Source organism: Lissotriton vulgaris, chromosome 2_1 (assembly GCF_964263255.1).
Source record: "Lissotriton vulgaris chromosome 2_1, aLisVul1.2, whole genome shotgun sequence".
NCBI classification, from domain to species: domain Eukaryota; kingdom Metazoa; phylum Chordata; class Amphibia; order Caudata; family Salamandridae; genus Lissotriton; species Lissotriton vulgaris.
In genome coordinates this window covers 1281356574-1281377374 of record NC_141687.1, presented here as the reverse complement: position 1 = coordinate 1281377374, position 20801 = coordinate 1281356574, and the positions used below count along the sequence as shown (strand labels likewise).

At 45.7% G+C, this 20801-nt stretch overlaps 1 protein-coding gene across 1 annotated transcript in view; it reads right to left on the bottom strand.

Annotated features, from left to right (window-relative positions):
• Positions 1-20484, bottom strand: part of LOC147732501 (FXYD domain-containing ion transport regulator 6-like) — a 281659-nt gene extending 261175 nt beyond the window's left edge. Inside the window, exon 1 of the mRNA XM_086957024.1 lies at positions 20155-20484. The gene's annotated coding sequence lies outside the window, so the exon portion shown is untranslated. The remainder of the gene's footprint in view (positions 1-20154) is intronic.
• Positions 20485-20801: the final 317 nt, after the last annotated feature.

Sequence of the window (20801 nt, the reverse complement as noted above, 5' to 3'; positions counted from 1 at the left end):
TAATGAGACAACCTTCTGCTGCTTGGTCTTTCTCCAAGACTGCCAGCTCCTTAAGCTTGGGTCTACTTTAATCCACGGAGAGCATCCCCGCTGCATCGATAGGGCCCAATTGCCATTCTCCAAGTGGGGCCAATTCGATAAGATAGCTGGGGATCTGAAAGGTTCTTCTTCTTGGCTTCCTCAGCCATATCTAGGATCTTCATCAATGGGCTGAAAATATCTAAAGGTTTATGCTTGCATGCCCACCAAAATTAGTCGATCCCCTTGTTTGGGCGCATTTCAATTCTGACCAAAAAAAGTGGCTATTTTACCATCAACCTCTGGCATGAACGCCAGCATGCCCACCAATGAATATCTAGGGCACTCCGCTGCAGGCATCCACTCACCTCTTTTGGGAGAGATTTTCTCAGCATGTTGCTGATATATTACTCTGCCTTCTTTGACAGAGAACCATGGATGGTAAATGTCCTCGACATCCAACATGCCTTATAATCCTTTAATGGCTGGGACCCCCAAGCCCTTCTCTGCAGTCAATGCCTTTTTGCACTCTAATCTGGTTGCAGGGATCTACTGAGGCTGTGTTCTTACCCTGAGTCCTTATTGTGATCTCAATCTATTATTTCCCCATTCTCAGGGAGGATCTACAGAGAAGGGATATCCCTCTTGCCAGACTCACAATCATCCTCTGGTCAGGAAAAGGCACTCTGGGTATTATGCACTCTTCTTAGAAATGCATCCATAAGTAGCATGAAGACATCCTCTGGGGATGTGGCATCACACGTCCTCCTGGTCTTTCAGGCAAGACAGGCACAGGTGGCCCTGGTGTTTTGTGTTCTTTAGAAGGCTCAGGTTCTTCCCCCCCAGTAAAGGATATATTCGGGCAGCGGCCAAAAGTAGTTTTCTTCTCATAGGGTCCAATGCTGTATTTACTGCATTCAGAGCTGTGGAATAATTGGCCTGACAGGCCCTCCCCAGCTGGAGAAGCGCTTTGTCTATTTATTTATTTATTTGATGAGTTTTATATAGAGCTGGCTAGACCCAGAGGTATCAGAGCGCTTTACATAGGGTACAACGAGTTGCAAGGTACAATAATTACACATTAGTTTCACAATGATTTACACTGTAAAAAAAAAAAGTGTTCCTAGGGAATAGTAAATAAGGGTACCTAATGAAAACAAAATACTACAGTCGAATGCATTACTAGTAGGTGACGTGAACGGAGAAACAAAACATCAAAAGGGACAGAGAAAGTAGGGGGGACAAGAGTTGGAGGCTAAGATAGGTGAGAGGGGGAGTTAGAGATAAGGCAGTCCAGCGAAAGAGAAATGTTTGAAGGTCGGCAGATGGAGACCAGTGGAACAAAGGAAAGGACAAAGATAAAAAATATGGCTGATCCGGGTCATGGGCATAGGTAGAAACCATCCCAAAATGGCGGGATACACACTAGTCAAGACCCAAAAAACCAAGAGAGCAGAGTTCCATTGAGTAGAGGTGGAGGGGGGACGCAGCCACAGCACCAAGGGAGGGCGGAGGGCAGTTAAATGCTGGTCATTTGCGTGCACAGGCACGGTACTGCCGGGGCATCGGCGTTGTCGATCAGCACATCGTAGATCTGTTGCCCCTCTCATACCTCCTCTATGAGATCCTGATCCCATGACCCTGCCATAGTGTTCCGGGATTATACATTGACTGCTGCTTACTACAAGTCAAATAATTGGGGATAATTTAAGGCACATTCTACCCCTGTTGACTGTTAAGGTCAATCACCCACCTGGTGCTGAATACAAAAGTATTTGCACTAGTGTGAGAAGCCTCAACAGACCCTTTAGGGTGTCACAGTGGGTGATGGAGGGTCAAGACTAAAGATACTTCTCAGGGGCGCAAAATCGTTATCCATGGGGCTTTTTGAGCGAGAGATCGAAGTAACCAATGGCGAAAAAAGTAGCAAATACATGCAACATTCCCAGCAAGCCACTTCCACTCCTAGGAAATAAGACAGAAGATAGCACGGAACGCCTCCTGATGCGCCACTAGGTGTATTTAACACACACAGTACATCAGCCGACAACTCCATCCCACCACCCTTCGACATGCTGAAATATCACAGCAAGACCACGCCGCTGAGACCCCTGCAGGGACTTCTCCCCTGCCAGCAGCAGGTGCTGGTGAAACCTTAAAGTAAGAAACGAAGAGAGTGAAGTAGTGTGGCTCACTGGTTAGAGGCGGCAGACCCGAGAGCAGAGGACGGCCCGGGACCAGGGTTCGATTCCCGGCGCAGCAGGTTTCTGGACCAGGGTCAGCGGACTCGATAATTCTCTCGCCTCGGTGCCCACTCTGATCAGCGATCACACTCGGCAACTCTGGGCATTAGCTTGCCTCATCTTCACTAACGGCCCCACCAGACCACCGGGGATGCCTGGTCTCACCCTGGAGATACCCATTAAGGGACCATCTCTCAGGGAAGCCAGGAAGGGTTTCGCAGCGGTCGAAGCGCCTTTGGACCCTCCGGGTAAGTAGTGCGCTATATAAATGCCTATACATACATACATACAAGAGAGAAGACTCAATGGCAATGACTTGGTCCTGCCCTCATCTGAAGTAAGAAATCGGGTCGCTAATACAGGGAGTGGACTCCCCTGGGGAAGCTTTGCACTCCTCTGTGAGGTAACTACAATGAAAGGACGTTGTACACTAAACATTAGCACAGCAACAAATACATATGGCAAAACCAATACGTTTACACAGTTCTAAACACAAACGCCGCTGAGAAAAACCTTTTAACTGGCTGCTGAGCAGTGGACAAAGAGGACGAGCTGTTTCCTGAGGGCTTATGTCTTGGGACTGAATATCTTGGATTGGTTATTGTCGGTTCCTGTTTGTGACTCATGGAACATTTAGTCCAGAAGAGTTGTCTATTATTTTTCATGGCTGCTGAGAACCAGGAAGAAGGTTAGAATGCAGAATCGTTACCCTGGTGCCTGACATAGAATGGTCCTTGGTAGTATGTCAATGAAATTCTGATTCCTGCAGCAGGTTCCTGCGATTTGGCAAATGGAATGCAATTCAGGCCCGGGTGAAACTGAGTAGATAAGCAGCACAACAAATGATTGTGCGATGGAGCTCGTTTCTTTCTGTGATGTAAATAAGAAAACAGTAGGGAAGCACTGCTAAAGAATGAGTCGGGAATGTTTGAGTGCAGCAAAATAAGTAAGGCTCACAGGTGGGTAGTATTTTATTGATGCCAATGCCCGGAATGGAGCAGAAAATATGGAAAGCCATTATGTATTCCCCTTTGAAATATAATCTCAAAACCGCAAATTCAAGAAAAAAAATCTTCAAAAGCATTTAGACCTGCCTCCATTTTTCTAAATGGTTAATAAAGCAAAGCTGGGGCAGTATTGTTATGCTAAAAATTACTTGACGAGTTCACAAAATATCACAATCCACCATTAGCTATGAACCTATTCCTATCATCAAAAAAGAACAAATGGTATATATTTTTCTGTGAAAAGCTACAAATGCAAGATGAATAAAATGTGCAGTGAGCTGGGAGCTTTAGTTTGCATCACTGACAGTGGATCGAGTATAGTAACGCATAGACACGTTTATAAAATGTAACAATCTGAGGATATGAATAATGCTTCGATAATAGGCAAAAACATGCAGAAGCACAAATGCGAGATTGGTGGTCCCTTCCAAAATAAATTATGCTCAGAAATATTTGCAACTTGAAAACAGTTTTGCTAAACTAATGTGAAGCTTTATATACAATTTTCTTGAAACATCACTTAGTAAAATGTGAAAATGATTTGGATACATGTTTTTTTTTTAAAAAGGCACCTAAAGACATCTATGTGTATATGTCCATGCATTAGTGGAGATTTATTCCTTTCAGGAATTCACAAGAGTATACAGAAGCAGGGCCTGGAATCCATACTCCTAGCAAACTTTTGTGATATAAATGTTCTCCTGAGAAAAATTGTACAAGTGTATTTGCTCATGCAAGAGAGTGGCTATCTCCCTAGAAGTGAAGAAGGCCTTCAACTGTGTGGAGTGGTTTTTTTTTATTCAGAGTCATGACACAAATGGGTTTTTGAGATAACCACCTCAAAATGATCTGTGCACTATACACCCTCTCCAATGGCCCAAGTTACTTGTAATGTTGTTCTCTTTGATCTGTTTCATATTGGCGGGGGGGGCAAGGAAAGGCTGCCTCATCTTTCCTCTTATGCTTTTGATGGCCCTGACCCTCTGGCAATTGCCATTCAGAACAACACAGATATTCCAGAGATAGACACTCCTACCGGTCCCTTAAAAACATGTTATACGCGAATGACATACTGATGACTCTGCCCTCCCAGGGCACCTGCACCACTGCACTCCTGACCACGATTACTAGATTTCCTCATTCTAGGATATAAAATAAATTGGACGAAGAGTGAAGCCATTCCGGTGACACAATTAACGATGGTGTTTTTAATGGTGAGCCTCCCCTTCAAATGGCTATCTGAAAAGCTTCAATATCTGGGAATTCTACTCACTAGTGATATCGACCTTATGCAAAGGGAATTCCATAAATAGGGAAGTCTTCACCTCTCCCTCTGGGACAGAGTGCAATTAAGATTATTATCGTATCATATTTCAACAACGTGTTTGGCATGCTCCTTCTCCCCATGCCCCATAAAGCACTGTTATCAATTGATGGTCAAATCAAAACCTATGAATGGGAAACATAAAACCCAGATTAGCTATATCCAAACTACATCGTGACACTACAACAGGAGGTCTTAGGCTACCTAACATGGAGTGGGCCTACATGGCTCATCACATAACTCAATTGACACAACCTTTTCATGATGACCTGTAGACTCCAGACTGGGTCATTATTCAGTGATTTCTACAAATAGTTGCCTCCACCTCACAGATTCTAAAGTCTAAAGACCCCGATAACCCAATTACAGAGAACTCCAGACATATCTGGAAAACGCAACAAAAAGTTTTTGCCTGTAATAGTTTTTTTCACCTTGAGGACAAGATGTGGAACAACGCTCATTTGCTGATGGATGGATCTACTTTCCACTGGGTCACGTGGGCCTCCAAGGGAATCCAAAAACTCTTTGCAGGTGACAGAGGGAAAACCTTTCAGGATCTACAAACTGAATTTGGTCACCTGCATCACCACATATGGATCTAATATGGAACTACCTACAACTGAAATGTATTTATACTAAGAGGTTGGGTTGACAGGCGACAATACATGTCTCTTTCCCCATCCATAAATACTAAGGGCCGGATGTATCAAGAAATCGTTTTGTGATTTCTAAATAGCGAATTTTTGCGAATCGCTATTTAGAAATTTCAAAACGGTATGTATGTACAAAATAGCGATTTTTTAGCGGTTCCTTATCATTCTTTATTTGCGAATTCGCAATTTGCAAAATCGCAAATAAAGAATGATTGCATTCCTATGGGCCAGGAGGCCCATAGGAATGATGGTGCAATAATTCTCAAATTGCGAATTCGCAATTTGCTAATCGCAATTTGAGAATTATTACAAGGGTGCAGGGGTGTCTCAAAGACACCCTGCTGCACCCCTCAAATCTACATGTGTGTGCATGTGGTACACATACATGCCCTATGGGCATGTATGTGTGTCACATACCACCCTCACAAATGCCAAATAGGGCATTATTATGAGAAATCGCAAATTATCACCAACTACAAGTTGGTGGTAAATTGCGATTCCTTAACACAAATTCGCACTTCAAAAATGTATCCTACATATCATTTAAGGAATCGCATAATTTGCGATTCCTTAAATGCTATGGCAAAATAAGGAATCGCAAATTATTGCGATTCCTTAAATTGCGATTGTATGATACATTGGAAATAATGCAAAAAGGTCGTTTGCGAATCGCAAAGGCCAAAATTCAGCGAATTTCGGCCTTTGCGATTCAAAAACGGCTTCATACGTATGGCCCTTAGTTCTGTGGGGAGCATTAAAAAAATAATCTCTATTCTATACTCCTTATTTGTAGATGAACAATTCTCAAAACCTATGGAGAAAATGACTGACTCTTTTGGTAAGAAAAATGGCACAAACAATTTGAGGATGACAAATGGTCCTCAGTTTCAAAACAGCAAGGCAAAGTCCTACAAGAAGTAGGCCTTAAACTTAGGGCCAGATGTATCAAGATTACATTCTGCGAGTCTATAATAGCGAATTTTACTGATTTGCTATAATAGACTTGCAAAATGCAATGTATGTAGGTTTCGCAAATAAAACTGCGATTCCTGCTCATTCCTAATTTGCGACTCGAAAATTGTGAGTTGCAAATAAGGAATGGCTTCACATTCATTCCTATGGTCTAGAGGCCCATAGGAATGATTGGGAATTGCATGCGCAATTTGCGAGTACCCAACAGGTACTCGCAAATTGTGCATGCAATTTCAAGGGTGCCAAATGGACACCCTGTTGAACCCCTGAAATATGCATGCGTGCAAATGTGGCGCACATACATGCCCTAAGGGCATGTATGTACACCACATGGCACATAGAAAAATACAAAAAAGTGAATTTTCCTTGGAATTCGCAAATACCACCAACTTCAATTTGGTGGTAATTAGTGATTCCTTAAAGCCAGGTCAATTTTTTTTTTGCTCCCTGCATTGCAATTAAGGAATCGCAAATTGCGATTCCTTACATGCATTAGCAAAATAGGTAATCGCAAAAATTGCGATTCCCTATTTTGCAAATACCTTTTGAGATGATACATCCCAAAAGTCTTTTTCCAATTCCCAAACGCTTGATACCTCTGGCTCTTAGCTTCTTTAAGATTTTACATAACTTGCAATGGTCACCACATAAGCTTTATGAAGCTCTTATGGTCCCTTCCTCGGAACGCTGTAGATGCAAATAACAGGGTGGGGACCTGCTCTACATACTTTGGTCCTGCCCCATCACAGCCCTCTTTTGGGATGAGGTCTAGTGCACTATCAAAACTCTTCACTTGATCCAAGTGTGCCCAATGGCAGATCTCACATGTAGGGTGTGGTGGGCATTACCGCACATGGTCAGAAATGGCTAGGGCCTTCCTTAGCCACCGTCTAGTTATGTATCTTACAAAATTGAAAAAAATAACTGCCCCTCCTCTGACGGACTGGACAAGCACAATGATCACGCTGTCCACATTTGAAAATCAATATATTAACTGAATGATCAAATGGCAGAATATAGTATCATTCTGATGGACTGGACAAGCACAATGATCACGCTGTCCACATTTGAAAATCAATATATTAACTGAATGATCAAATGGCAGAATATAGTATCGTTTGGGACCTCTAACTTGATAGCCTCTCATGAGTTAATTCCAGCTGAAGAGACATAAGAGGACCTCATGTCCTACACTTGGCCACTCGTGATGGGGCAGGCTTTGACAGTTCAGAGCCCAACAGCGGTCTACACCTCGTCGGGCTAACCACATCTATTCTCGCCGGTCCTATGACTTCGTCAACTATCAACAGAGGCCAGCACATAGAAAAATGATTGTCTTATTGTGAAGTTGTTCAGAGTCTGACTGACCCTACTTCCACACTAGAACTCCAATCTTCCCAGACTCTGTTTCTTCTAATAAGTAATGTTTACATCCGTAAGGATGCTTACTGCTGTTGTTTAATGCATGTTTTCTAGACCCAAGCCACTGTCGTTTTTCACTGCAACCAATTACCATTAGGTTTTAGATCATCGTCTCTGGATGTTTACCATAAAAGTGAATACAAATATTGAAATATGAATTGTTGTAATACACTGAAAAAGGGAAAAAGGCATTTTGTCAATTTTACCAGTTTCAAACTGGTTACCACAAATAAAATGTAGGACTGACATCAACATTGCCTATTGGTGACTTTATCAGAAAGCTAAAATTCTAGCTTTTTATTTTGGCAAGCGTATTTCAGGAAGCATGTCTGTCTGCGACTCCGTGCTCTACCCTCTTCCTCTACAAAACCGAGGCGCCAACTTCACTCTAGCCCAGGCTCAGTCTTGTATCACGCCGCATGCGCACATCTCGTCACCATGGCTGAGCACAGAACTGAGGAGGTTTGTCTGCAATGACTTCCTCCTCACGGAGGACTGTCTGGAGGAGCGGGCCTGGAGTGTTACTTATCGAAGGGAGAGGTTGTCCTGCGTCAGAGCACGCGGGCCTTTCGGCCACCTGCACGTCAACGCCGCGCCCTCTCAGAACGCGTTCCACTAAGACAGTTAGCCACCGAGAGTCTTGACTCCCGCCATTATTCACCCTCCTCTGGCGCGTGACACGTTTCCCTTCAGTGGCGCGCGCGCACTTGCTGCATCGGGTTTTATCTCAAACACGAGGTACGAGGCAGAAGGAGATGTGTGAGGCTGGAAAGGATAACGTGTGAGGCTGCTGCTGCTGTAACTGAACAATCGCCAAACCTTTAATGATTTTATTTACTCTCTAGGTATTGTTTACCGAGTTCCACGTCAATTCTGTAGCGAGCCCCTACCAGACCTATGGATAATCTGTTTCACTGTGCAGCGAGGGCTGCACAACGGGCATAATAGACACTAAGAAGCCAGGTGTGAGGATTGCGAGGAACTATTTGCCATCAGTTTCATATTTTGCTTCCTCTTCTGCCTTCTTAATGTGCCCCCTAGTTTGATTCCCATTTTCCACTATTGCACTTTTTTTGTTCTTGACTCTCCCGTCTTTTACCTCCTTGCTTAAAGATGAAATTTTTCGCATTTCTTCTCTTACTCCTTTCTCTCTCTCCTTCAGCAGACATTTCCATTCTCACTGTCTCTTGCGCTACCTCTGACTGTATGCTCTTTTGTCTCGCTATCCATACAACTAAACGAATAACGACAATGGAAAAAAAACGTCGTTACACGAGTTCAGCGGAATGTTATAACCAAGCCAATCAAAAGTTATGCTCAGAGGACGGACAAACGCACAACTGGAGGAAACCACCTATCAAAAGAAGGGAACTGAGGTGGACAAGAATGCCATTTTAGCAAGAGTTGACTTTGTGCTATTATATACAACAATGTAACAGCTGGCATAGCAAAAACAGATCATCATCACTAATCACAAATTCCTAGATGGAAACCCGCACTCATGGCCTATGGCACACTTTGTTTAATACTCAAAAGTATCCAGTAGTTACTGTTAGAATTTAATCAAAAGCAGAGCCAGTGGAATTAATTTATAGGCTCTTGTGATTTATTTCACAATTTTCTGGATTATTCCATAGAATCAATGACATTAAATTCATGTCAAACCTTAGGGGCAACACAAACTGCTCTTAATGTTTGACATGAATGTCATTGAAAATTGTGAAACAAATCACGAAAGCCTATGAATTAATTCCACTGGCTCTGCTTTTGATTAAATTCCAACAGTAGCTACTGGATACTTTTGAGTATATAACGATTGGTTGGCCCATCCAGTAAGCTTAGGATCTAAGCCTTTATTAGATTTCACACTGTGTTTAATGGGATTGGTGTCAGTACAACGCGTTCCGTTACAACGCGATTTTTACATCGCAAATACCATTACAATGCATGCCATTACAACGCATGGCATTACATAGCAGATACTTTTACAACGCATGGCATTACATCGTAAGTATAGGTAAGTATATCTTTTTTAAAAAAAAATGTAATAAAGTTAATTAAATTAATTTAAAATAATAAAAATAATATAACATTTTTAAAACAGTAATTAATTTAATTATAGTAATTTAATTAATATTAAAATTGATATTAATTTAATATATTTAAAATAATATAATTAATGAAATATAAAAAAATTATTAATAGAAAATAATATAATGTAATTAATTACAATAAATATAATTATAATTTAATTAAATTATAAATAATACATAATATAATTATATTTAATAAAATTAAAATAATTTAATTAATTAAACATTTTTAAATAATATAATTTAATTATAATCGTTTATTAATCCAATTAAATTAATAATTGTAAATATAGTTATAAATGTAATTAAAATAAATAAAATTAATTTAATTAATTTAATTTATATAAAGTCGTAATACCCCTGTACCCCCAAAAACAAACCCAGCCCTAAAACCTAAAAACACCCCTGTACCCCAAAACCCAAACCCTGCCCTAAAACCTAAAAACACCCCTGTACCCCAAAACCCAAACCCTGCCCTAAAACCTAAAAACACCCCTGTACCCCAAAACCCAAACCCTGCCCTAAATCCTAAAAACACCCCTGTACCCCAAAACCCAAACACTGCCCTAAAACCTAAAAACACCCCTGTACCCCAAAACCCAAACAATGCCCTAAAACCTAAAAACACCCCTGTACCCCAAAACCCAAACCCTGCCCTAAAACCTAAAAACACCCCTGTACCCAAAAACCCAAACCCTGCCCTAAAACCTAAAAACACCCCTGTACCCCAAAACCCAAACACTGCCCTAAAACCTAAAAACACCCCTGTACCCCAAAACCCAAACACTGCCCTAAAACCTAAAAACACCCCTGTACCCCAAAACCCAAACACTGCCCTAAAACCTAAAAACACCCCTGTACCCCAAAACCCAAACCCTGCCCTAAAACCTAAAAACACCCCTGTACCCCAAAACCCAAACCCTGCCCTAAAACCTAAAAGCACCCCTGTACCCCAAAACCCAAACCCTGCCCTAAAACCTAAAAACACCCCTGTACCCCAAAACCCAAACCCTGCCCTAAAACCTAAAAACACCCCTGTACCCCAAAACCCAAACCCTGCCCTAAAACCTAAAAACACCCCTGTACCCCAAAACCCAAACACTGCCCTAAAACCTAAAAATACCCAAACACCCCAAAACATATACATCAGTACCCCAAAACATATACTCCTATACTCATACTTATTTTAAAAAATACTTAAATTAATATATTTAATTTATAATATTTAAAAACGAAATAAATATTTTTTGATAATTAATAATAATTAAATCAATTATAAAATATTAAATAAAATAAAAAAAAAATTAAATACTTACCAATACTTACGATGTAATGGTATGCGTTGTAATAGCATCTGCTATGTAATGCCATGCGTTGTAATGGCATGCATTGTAATGGTATTTGCGATGTAATAGCTGCGTTGTAACAGCATTACGTTGTAAAAGATGCGTTGTAGCAGTAACACACCCGTTTAATGGCATGCGCTTGACAGGACACAACATCACATGACTTTGATGATATTCACACAAAAAAGATTCTTACAAAAGTCTGCATAGTCCATTGAAGCACTCTTTGCATTCCTATACATCTGTTAATTGCATGGCCAATAGGATAGAATGTAACAGAACATATCATTTCTTAAATTAAGGCCCATTCATTGCCTCAAACATCCACTGTGGCTGTGCAGTGACAAATTAACAGCAATGAATGTGTGATTTTTACCTACATATATAGTTATATCAATAGAATTTTCTTGGCAAATAGTGAAACCATGCCATGATACTGTGAACACTGCTTGGGGTGTATTTTACATCAATGAATAGTAAAATCAAAAGCACCCCTTATCAATATGGCCATAGCGATTTGAAGAGATTGCAATGTCCTTCTACCTAAGGCACATTCAAATGGTCATAAGCCAAAATGTTTGCAAGACATTCCAAATAAAATGCAAGGTAGAAGACACCCTGAATAACTTTGTGCTTTAGAAATGACTCAGATAAACTCCATGTGATAAATAGGGTTTGCCTCATTTAGAAGTCTAGGATGAAGTTTTAATTTAGGTATAACTTTACCCTCCATCTTAATTATTAATTAAATGAAACCCAGGGCAGGACTGGCCGTAGCAGGCATCAGGCATTTCCCTGGAAAGGTGGGGCCAGTTTTGCAATGGTGGAGGCCGGTTTTGTTATTGGGGCCGGTTTTGCAGCAGTGCTGCAGTATTGGTCCCCAGTAACAAAAGTGGCAGTGCTTCACACTTACAATCCCACCTTCCTTCCCCCTGAGTGCTGATCCAACAAAATTGCCAGGGCTGCTTTGTCTTCCCAATCCGGCCCTGCCCAGACCCGGTAGACAGTAGGCTACAAATAGTGATATTTATGCTGATGGGCAAAACTGAATGGCTTTTTCACAGTTTCAGACTGTTTTAACTATTTATAGATATGGCTGTATATTTTTATTCAAATTGAGATCTGCAGGACATTTTTTTCCATTATGGTATAGTTGAATTCGTTTTCAAGATTATGCTAAGATTAATTTTACTTTGTGACTAATGATGTTCAGAGACTCTTTGTCAGACATTATCCATGGACATCCACATCGGCACTACCTTGGAAAAAACGGATTATTTAGTAGGCCAGTTTCTAAATTGTATTTGAGCTAGGCCTGGGTGGAGTTTGCAGAGTTCTACTCTGCAAAGTGCCGGAAAAACTCAGCGGGGTTCTGCCAGCGGCAGAGTCTGTTAAGTCGTGCTCCTCGCACTGGTTTGTAGCACCAGGAGTTTGTCCCACGCTGCAGATTCTGCGTGAACAGCACTAGATATCGCCGGAGGGTGCTGCTGCTTTCTGCAACTCGAGTAGACATTCTATTCGAGTGGCAGCTGCCTCAAAGTGAGCCACAAGTTTTGCAACGCGAGCGGTCGCGAGCTGCTGCAAACTCTTGTGTTGAGAAATCTCGCTAGGGGAGGTCTAGCCAGTGGATAGCAGTTCTCAGCGGAGTTAGAGCCGAGGCGGCAACCATGCATAGACTTGTAGCTCTGGTCTAGTCAGGATAGGGCCTACTGTAAAGGACCAGAGCTCCACTCCAGGGCCCTTTGGGCAAGTGAATAACCAATCACATTGCATATGGTGTTCTGCATTAACTGAGTGACCACCTGGCCAATGAAGTGCTGTTTTGGCATATATAGTTTTATAAGTCAAACCTGTATAGTGACATGTGCTACTATTATCTCTTTCATAATGTGCATCTGGTAGGTGTTTAAAAGTAGTTCGACAAGCTGATTCAGAAGTCGTACTTTGCTGGACATTTTGGAGATGAACAGCAAGCTGTGTGTTGTGTTTTTGTTGTGCTTTTTCACATAATCAATCAGTGACACTTATAAAGCGCGCTACATACCCGTAGGGTCTCAAGGCGCTGGGGGGAGGGGGGGGGGGGGGGGAGCCGCTACTGCTCGAACAGCCAGGTCTTCAGCTTCTTCCTGAAGGAGAGGTGGTCTTGGGTCAGGCGCAGGTCGGTCGGGAGGGAGTTCCAGGTCTTGGCGGCCAGGTAGGAGAAGGACCTTCCTCCTGTGGTCGCTCTTCGGATGCGGGGGACGGCGGCGAGGGCGTGGTTGGCTGATCGGAGGTGGCGTTTGGGAGCGTAGAAGTTGACTCAGCTGTTGAGGTAGCTCGGGCCTTGGTCGTGTAGGGCTTTGTGTGCGTGGGTGAGGAGGCGGAAGGTGATTCTTTTGTTGACGGGGAGCCAGTGAAGGTCTCTCAGATGTCCGGAGATGTGGCTGGTTCGTGGGATGTCGAGGATGAGTCTGGCTGAGGCGTTCTGGATCCGCTGGAGTCTCTTCTGGAGCTTGGCGGTGGTACCGGCGTAGAGGGCGTTGCCGTAGTCCAGTCGGCTGGTGACGAGGGCCTGGGTGACGGTCTTCCTGGTCTCGGTGGGGATCCACCAGAAGATCTTCCGTAGCATGCGTAGGATGTTGAAGCACGCCGAGGAGACGTTGTTGACTTGCCTGGTCATGGAGAGGGAGGAGTCCAGGATGAAGCCCAGGTTGCGTGCATGGTCTGTCGGTTTGGGTGCGGTGCCCAGGGCGGGAGGCCACCAGGAGTCGTCCCAGGCGGAGGGAGAGGAGCCCAGGATGAGGACTTCTGTCTTGTCCGAGTTCAGTTTCAGGCGGCTGGTTGTCATCCACTCGGCTACCTCTTTCATCCCTTCGTGCAGGTTGGCTCTGGCGGCGGCGGGGTCGTTGGTCAGGGAGAGGATCAGCTGGGTGTCGTCGGCGTAGGAGATTATGCTGAGGTTGTGTTTGCGTACGATGGCCGCGAGGGGGCTCATGTAGACGTTGAAGAGGGTGGGGCTCAGAGATGATCCTTGGGGGACGCCGCAGATGACTTCGGTGGCCTCTGACTTGTACGGTGGTAGGCGGACTCTCTGTGTTCTTCCGTCGAGGAAGGAGATGATCCATTCCAGCGCCTTGTCCTGGATTCCGACGCTGCTGAGGTGCCGTACTAGGGTGCGGTGGCAGACCGTGTCGAATGCCGCGGAGAGGTCTAGGAGGATGAGGGCCGCTGTTTCTCCGTTGTCCATCAGGGCTCGGATGTCATCGGTGGCGGCGATGAGGGCGGTCTCGGTGCTGTGGTTGGCTCGGAAGCCGGACTGTGAGGGGTCGAGGGATCCGTTCGTCTCGAGGAAATCGGCCATCTGCTTGTTGACGGTCTTCTCGATGACTTTGGCTGGAAACGGGAGGAGCGAGATGGGGCGGTAATTCTTGAGGTCGGTGGGGTCCGCTGTTGGTTTCTTGAGTAGAGCGCTGAGTTCGGCGTGTTTCCAGCTCTCAGGGAAGATGGTGGTGTCGAAGGATGTGTTGATGATGTCTCGCAGGTGGGGTGCGATGACAGCGTCGGCCTTGTTGAAGACGTGGTGAGGGCAGGGGTCGGTCGGTGATCCGGAGTGGATGGAGTTCATCGTGCGGATGGTGTCTTCGGTGCTGATCGGGGTCCAAGCGTGGAGGGTGGTGGTGGGGGGTGGTTGTTCGGTCATGGTGTGCGTTGGTTGGTTGTTGAAGCTGTTGTGTATGTCCGCGATCTTGTTGTGGAAGTATGAAGCGAGGGAGTTGCAGAGGTCTTGCGATGGGGTGATGTCGTTGTTTCCTGCGCTGGGGTTGGAGAGCTCTTTGACGATGTTGAAGAGTTCCTTGCAGTTGTGTGCGTTGTTGTCCAACCGGTCCTTGAATGCTGTTTTCTTGGCGGCGCGGATCAGCTGGTGGTGTTTCCGGGTGGCAAGTTTGAAGGAGGTCCTGTTGTCCGGTGTCGGTTCCCTTCTCCAGACTTTCTCGAGGGCTCGGCAGTTCTTCTTGGAGCTCTTGAGTTCGTCGGTGAACCATGGGGCTTTCTTGCTGCCGGGTCTGCTGGGCGGGGTCCTCAGTGGGGCGAGTTCGTCCGCGCAGTTGCTGATCCACTTCGTGAGGTTGTCGGCGGCCTGGCTGGGGTTCGCTGAGATGGCAGGAGGGTGCTGGCTCAGGGAGGTGGCGAGCTGGTCTGCTGTGATCTTGTTCCAGCTTCTGCGGGCGGCCTGTTGCTGGTGGTGGTGGGTCGTTGTTTTCTTGAAGGTGAAGTGGACGCAGCTGTGGTCCGTCCATTGAAGCTCTGTGGCGTGGCTGAAGTTGATGTCCTTGCTGGATGAGAAGACAGCGTCGAGTGTGTGTCCGGCGAGGTGGGTGGGGGTGGACACCAGTTGCTTTAGTCCCAGGTTGGTGAGGTTGTCGAGCAGGGTGCTGGTGTTGCGGTTGTTGTTGTTCTCCAGATGGAAGTTGAGGTCTCCCAGGAGGATGTAGTCAGCGGAGGGGAGGGCAAGCGGGCTGACGAAGTCGGCGATGTCCTCGCTGAATTGTGTGCGTAGTCCAGGGGGTCGGTAGATCAGGGTGCCTCTGAGGGTGGTGTTCGGGTTGGTGTGGATCTGGAAATGCAGGTGTTCGGCGGTGGTCAGGGAGTTGTCGGTGCTGGTCGTGAGACGGATGGTGCTCCTGTGGATGATGGCGATGCCTCCTCCCATCTGGTTGGCGTTTCGGTCCCTCCGGACGATCTTGTAGCCCTCTGGGATAGCGATGGCGATGTCGGGAGCTGAAGAGGCGTTCATCCAGGTCTCCGTGAGGAAGGCAACGTCTGGGGCTGTGGTGTCGAGGAGGTTCCAGAGTTCGATGGCATGTCTGTGGACGGAGCGGGTGTTGAGCAGGATGCACTTGAGGTGGGTGCTGCTGGTGTTCGACTTGGCGGGTGCTGGTGCGCGGCAGGTCCGGATGCAGGTGAACTTGCAGGCGTGGTAGCTGAAGGGTCCGTGGGTACGTCGTGGAGTGGCTTGGTGGCAATCTGGGAGTCGGCCGGTGTTGAGAGCGGTGAGGGTGGCGGCGGAGTACGTCAGGCGGGTCGGTCGGGGTCTTCGTGGGCCAGGGGTCCTGGCGCTGGTCGCGATCCGGTCGCGGGGGGGCATAGACGGGCTTACCTTTGGCGCGCCTTCGGCGCACAATCGGCGCGCCCGCTGCGCGTGACCGCTGCGCGTTCGCACGGCCGCCATTTAAGGCGAAGTGCGCGGGTGGGCGGAGTAGCTGGGAGGCGGGAGCGGGGAGGGTACAGAATAGAAAAAGGGGCGGGGAAAAGCGGCGGTGGCGGGAAGGGAGGGCGGAGGGCGGCGAGGTAGGCGGACAACAAGGAAGGAAACCACAACACGGGGGAAATAAAAATTAAACGAAACGGGCACAAATTCACGACAAAACAAGGCAAAAATCACAGTTATACAAAACAGGCACAAATTTTAGCAAAAACAAGGGCAAAAACAACCGCAGCGGCGCCAGCCGGCAACCGGCAAACGAGGCAGCAGCGAGGCAGAGGGCAGGCAAGGGGCACACGCAGCAGCTGGTGGCCGTGCGGCGCGGGGGTGTCCCACAAGTGGGTCACACTCACCTGCGTCGCACGGTCGCCATTTAAGGCCAAGTGCGCGGGTGGGCGGAGTAGCTGGGAGGCGGGAGCGGGGAGGGTACAGAATAGAAAAAGGGGCGGGGAAAAGCGGCGGTGGCGGGAAGGGAGGGCGGAGGGCGGCGAGGTAGGCGGACAACAAGGAAGGAAACCACAACACGGGGGAAATAAAAATTAAACGAAACGGGCACAAATTCACGACAAAACAAGGCAAAAATCACAGTTATACAAAACAGGCACAAATTTTAGCAAAAACAAGGGCAAAAACAACCGCAGCGGCGCCAGCCGGCAACCGGCAAACGAGGCAGCAGCGAGGCAGAGGGCAGGCAAGGGGCACACGCAGCAGCTGGTGGCCGTGCGGCGCGGGGGTGTCCCACATATTGCTTAGTATACAGATAACAGATGCTTCATGTATTTGCTTGTGGTTAATTGATTCATTATTTTATTCTAATATGCTGCATGCTGGTACTTGGTGCTACATGGGGCCTTTCCTGTAAACCTTTCATTCTTGCGATCTCTGGTCACTGCTTCATGTCTTGCCATCTTGCTTTCACATCAGCCAATGTCCTTTTGAAAAGACCCTATGTTCTGGTGACTCAGCGGCCTCGTCTCGCAACAACTCAAGGTTTCTTCACTCAATGTGGCTTAAGGCTCAACAATGTATATTCTGTCATAATGGAGAGTTTCACCTTTTTTACTACATTATGGCAAGCTTCTATTCTTACCCATTTACTCATTGCAACAGTGAAAAACGTGTTTGGTGGGCTTGAATGTAGCTCATTAGTTGTATCCACTTTATCCTACAGTAGGTGCATCTGCACCATGTGCGTCATGTATTTTTTTTCCATATTTTTCAGCTATGTTGCTCATACATAGCATGTATTTTGCAAGTCACATGTTCCATTGTGGAATGGTTGATTCAGCCTTTCATCTATCCACATATGATAAAATGTGTATATTACGCAGCAGGGCCAGACCGGGAACCGAAACTGGGACTATGCTATGGCCAGTTCGGCCCTGGTATGCAGCAACTAATCTAATAGTAAATCCTAAACACAAAGCACGTTAGTTATTTTTTGTCCATAACAGGTAATAAAGTATTAGAGGTGGGCGGACCTCTCCGTTCCGCCCACGGAATGTGCAGAATTTTGCCTGTTCCGCAAAGTAGACGGAGCAGGCACATCTCTGCACACTTGCAGCGGAGTTGGCCTCCCACCCGCCCCCAGCCCGCACTATTAACCCTTTCCATGCTCTTGACGAGCTCAGCTCGTCATGAGGCACGGTGCTCGTGTGCTTGTGTGCTCATGACGAGCTGACCTTGTCATGAACAATGGAATTCAAGCATTTTCAGCACAGGAGGGGAAAATGCTCCGCAGCCAAGGTGTTAAAATGTTAAAAAAGAACAATTTAAAACACCTTACCTCATCGGCGGCGGCCCCGGGCTTCCCTCTTTCTCCATTGCGACTTCTTCTTGAAAGCTGCACATGCCCGGGTGCCCGCTCATGCGCATTTCTCGTGAGGAATGCGCATTTCTCACGAGGAATGCCTATTTCTTGCGAGGAATGCGCATGCGCTGGCATCCTCACATGCGCAGTTTTCAAGAAGAAGGTGGGATGGAGGAAGAGGGCAGTCCGGGGACGCCGCCGATAAGGTAAGGTGTTTTAAACTGTTCTTTTTTAATGTTTTAAAAGTACGGGTGGGAGGCGGGCGGCACGTAGCGGAGCTACGCGGAGTGTGCAGAGATTGGTTCCGTTTCTGTGGCACTCCGCATAGCCTCGCTACTCCCACCCCTACAAAGTATTTGGTAGGCATTTGCACAGAAGCTATTGTGGCAGCAGGTATGGGGATTGGTATTAAAACATTTGCTTTTAAATATATTTGTTTTCTTTTATATAGCAAGCAAATGATGACAAATATATCATGGACAAATGCCATAAGGAAATAGAAAAGTCAGTTCTACCAGCCAGACCGCCCTCCAAAACCACACAGGTTGCAGCTAGCACTGAAGTCGGTGGACGTTGCTCATGATGGTAGTAACCAACACACTGGTTGTATATGGTAGCGGCAGACCCTGCTGGTTGGTGGGAAGCGCCCTCCTCAGACAGGTTTTGGATGATGTAATTTATTTTAATTTTATTTTTATTAATGAAAATGAAGCATTTTAGACATTTTGGAGAATATGTGGGTTTTACAAAATCCACCCTTGAGGGTTCGAGAAGGGGTAAACCAACCCTTCAGTCAGCATTACTTCTGCTCCTACAAAATATTTTGGGTATGATGGAACAGCATTATGTAAATGCAATTGCGAAACGGAAAAGGGAAGTGAAACATACAACCCCAAAGCCACCACAGGAATCTAGTTAGTTCTAGGACGACCAACAAAAACATACTTTTGTATGGTGTTGTTTTCTTCTCAAAATATACGTTTATGAAAAACGTCAACTTTCTGAACAGCAAGGTGCCGAACGTTTCCTAATTTTTTTAGGTTTAAAATCATCTGTCTTTTTCTTAAACAAATGTATATATTGTGTGTATAAAGCATAAATGTGTGGAATAAACCTGCTGAAACATTGAACCAAATATTAAGCTTTACACCTTTTCCTTTATAGAAACAAATATTTGTATATTATTGAGTTTAGTCATAAATGCGTCACTCTGGTACATGATCAGGAATTATTTACATAAATTGCAAGCCATCCTTTCTAAAGCGTCAGATCAGCAGGTATTTAAAGCCATTTTTGCATTTCACAGTCAAAATAATGAGTTTCTTTTTTTCACAAGACTAGATTCCTTCCCAAAACCCCACCCCTTCCTTTGAAAATTGTGACGCGCAAAGTATCCCCTTACATCCCTTCTAAACGAAAGGCGGCTTCGGCATTGTAGCATCTTTCCAAAAATAAGTATGTCCTCAACAGGTTATAATTATCCTTTAGGCACACAGGGAAGCCCGAAGAGAAGAGAAGAAACGGGCAAAACCATCCACCAAGCAAGGGCTTTGTTTTCATTTTTCATTACTCGCACATTCCGTGTTGTAGTATACGAGATTTAAAGCTGTTCCAAAAGCACGTCCATAAATGAATCTATCAATCTGCTGAGCTGCCAATCCCTTTTACAATGAATTCCTAACAATTGGCACACACACGAAAGATATAAATCCGTGGATCCAGGACGCCATGGCGTCTGTGCTGCACACCCACCATTTCCTCCCTTCTGCCCCAAATATTTCAAATGCAATATTTCTCTCTGGTCGCCACTGACTAGTTTCAGCGTTGTCAACGGCTTAGAGCTGGCAGCTGAATGTTCAATTTGAAACGCCTGTCAGGCGCACAAAGCGCCCCTTGCATTAGAATCTTTATCGCAGCAGACACCGCCACAGACAGCAGCACACACTAGCAAAACTTTTGAGGATATTGCGCCCCTTTCAGTCCCGCTGACACCCCGTTTATTTCCCCCTTGACAAGTCTCTTACCGTTCCTGCGAAGAAGGGTCCGCGAATATCTCTCAAGAGTGTCCCTGTCCACGCCCCTTTGTTTTTTCCCGGAGCCTAACTCGCGCTCTGCTGCCTTGTATGTATGTGATGTGCGTGCGCCTGGCAGTCTGGAGAAATGTACGTGCCAGGATGCATCCAGTGGCAGCCGACTAATGGCTTCTTGGTAGGTTCAGGAGCACGTTCCCTTGGAATCAGGCGGGCGTGCCTGCGCTGCCAGAGGTGGCGACGTGTCTTCTAGAAAGCAGGAGCAAGGCTGCTAGAAGCAACAGGGTTATTTCAGAGGAGAGCAATTTTGCACTCAGCTGTGACGAGAGGGAGCGAGCAAAAAAAAAAAAAGCTGCCCATGGGTGGGGAGGGGGCACACAGAGGCGACATTAGGGTAACGCGAGCTGCATGGATTTTATTTCTCCTGAATTCCTAACGGAATTAATCATACTTGCAGACTGCACCTCTGTGATTTGAGGTTGGTGTAACCTCCGTGGGCAAAAACAACGGAGTCCTTTGAGCTGTATTTCGATTCCATGACAGACTTAAATGGTTTCGCGCTGCTCTCGTGTTCCTACCGTTAATGTACCAGGAGGCAGCAAATATCTCTGGAAAAAGAGCGGTTGTTGGCTTTTTATTTG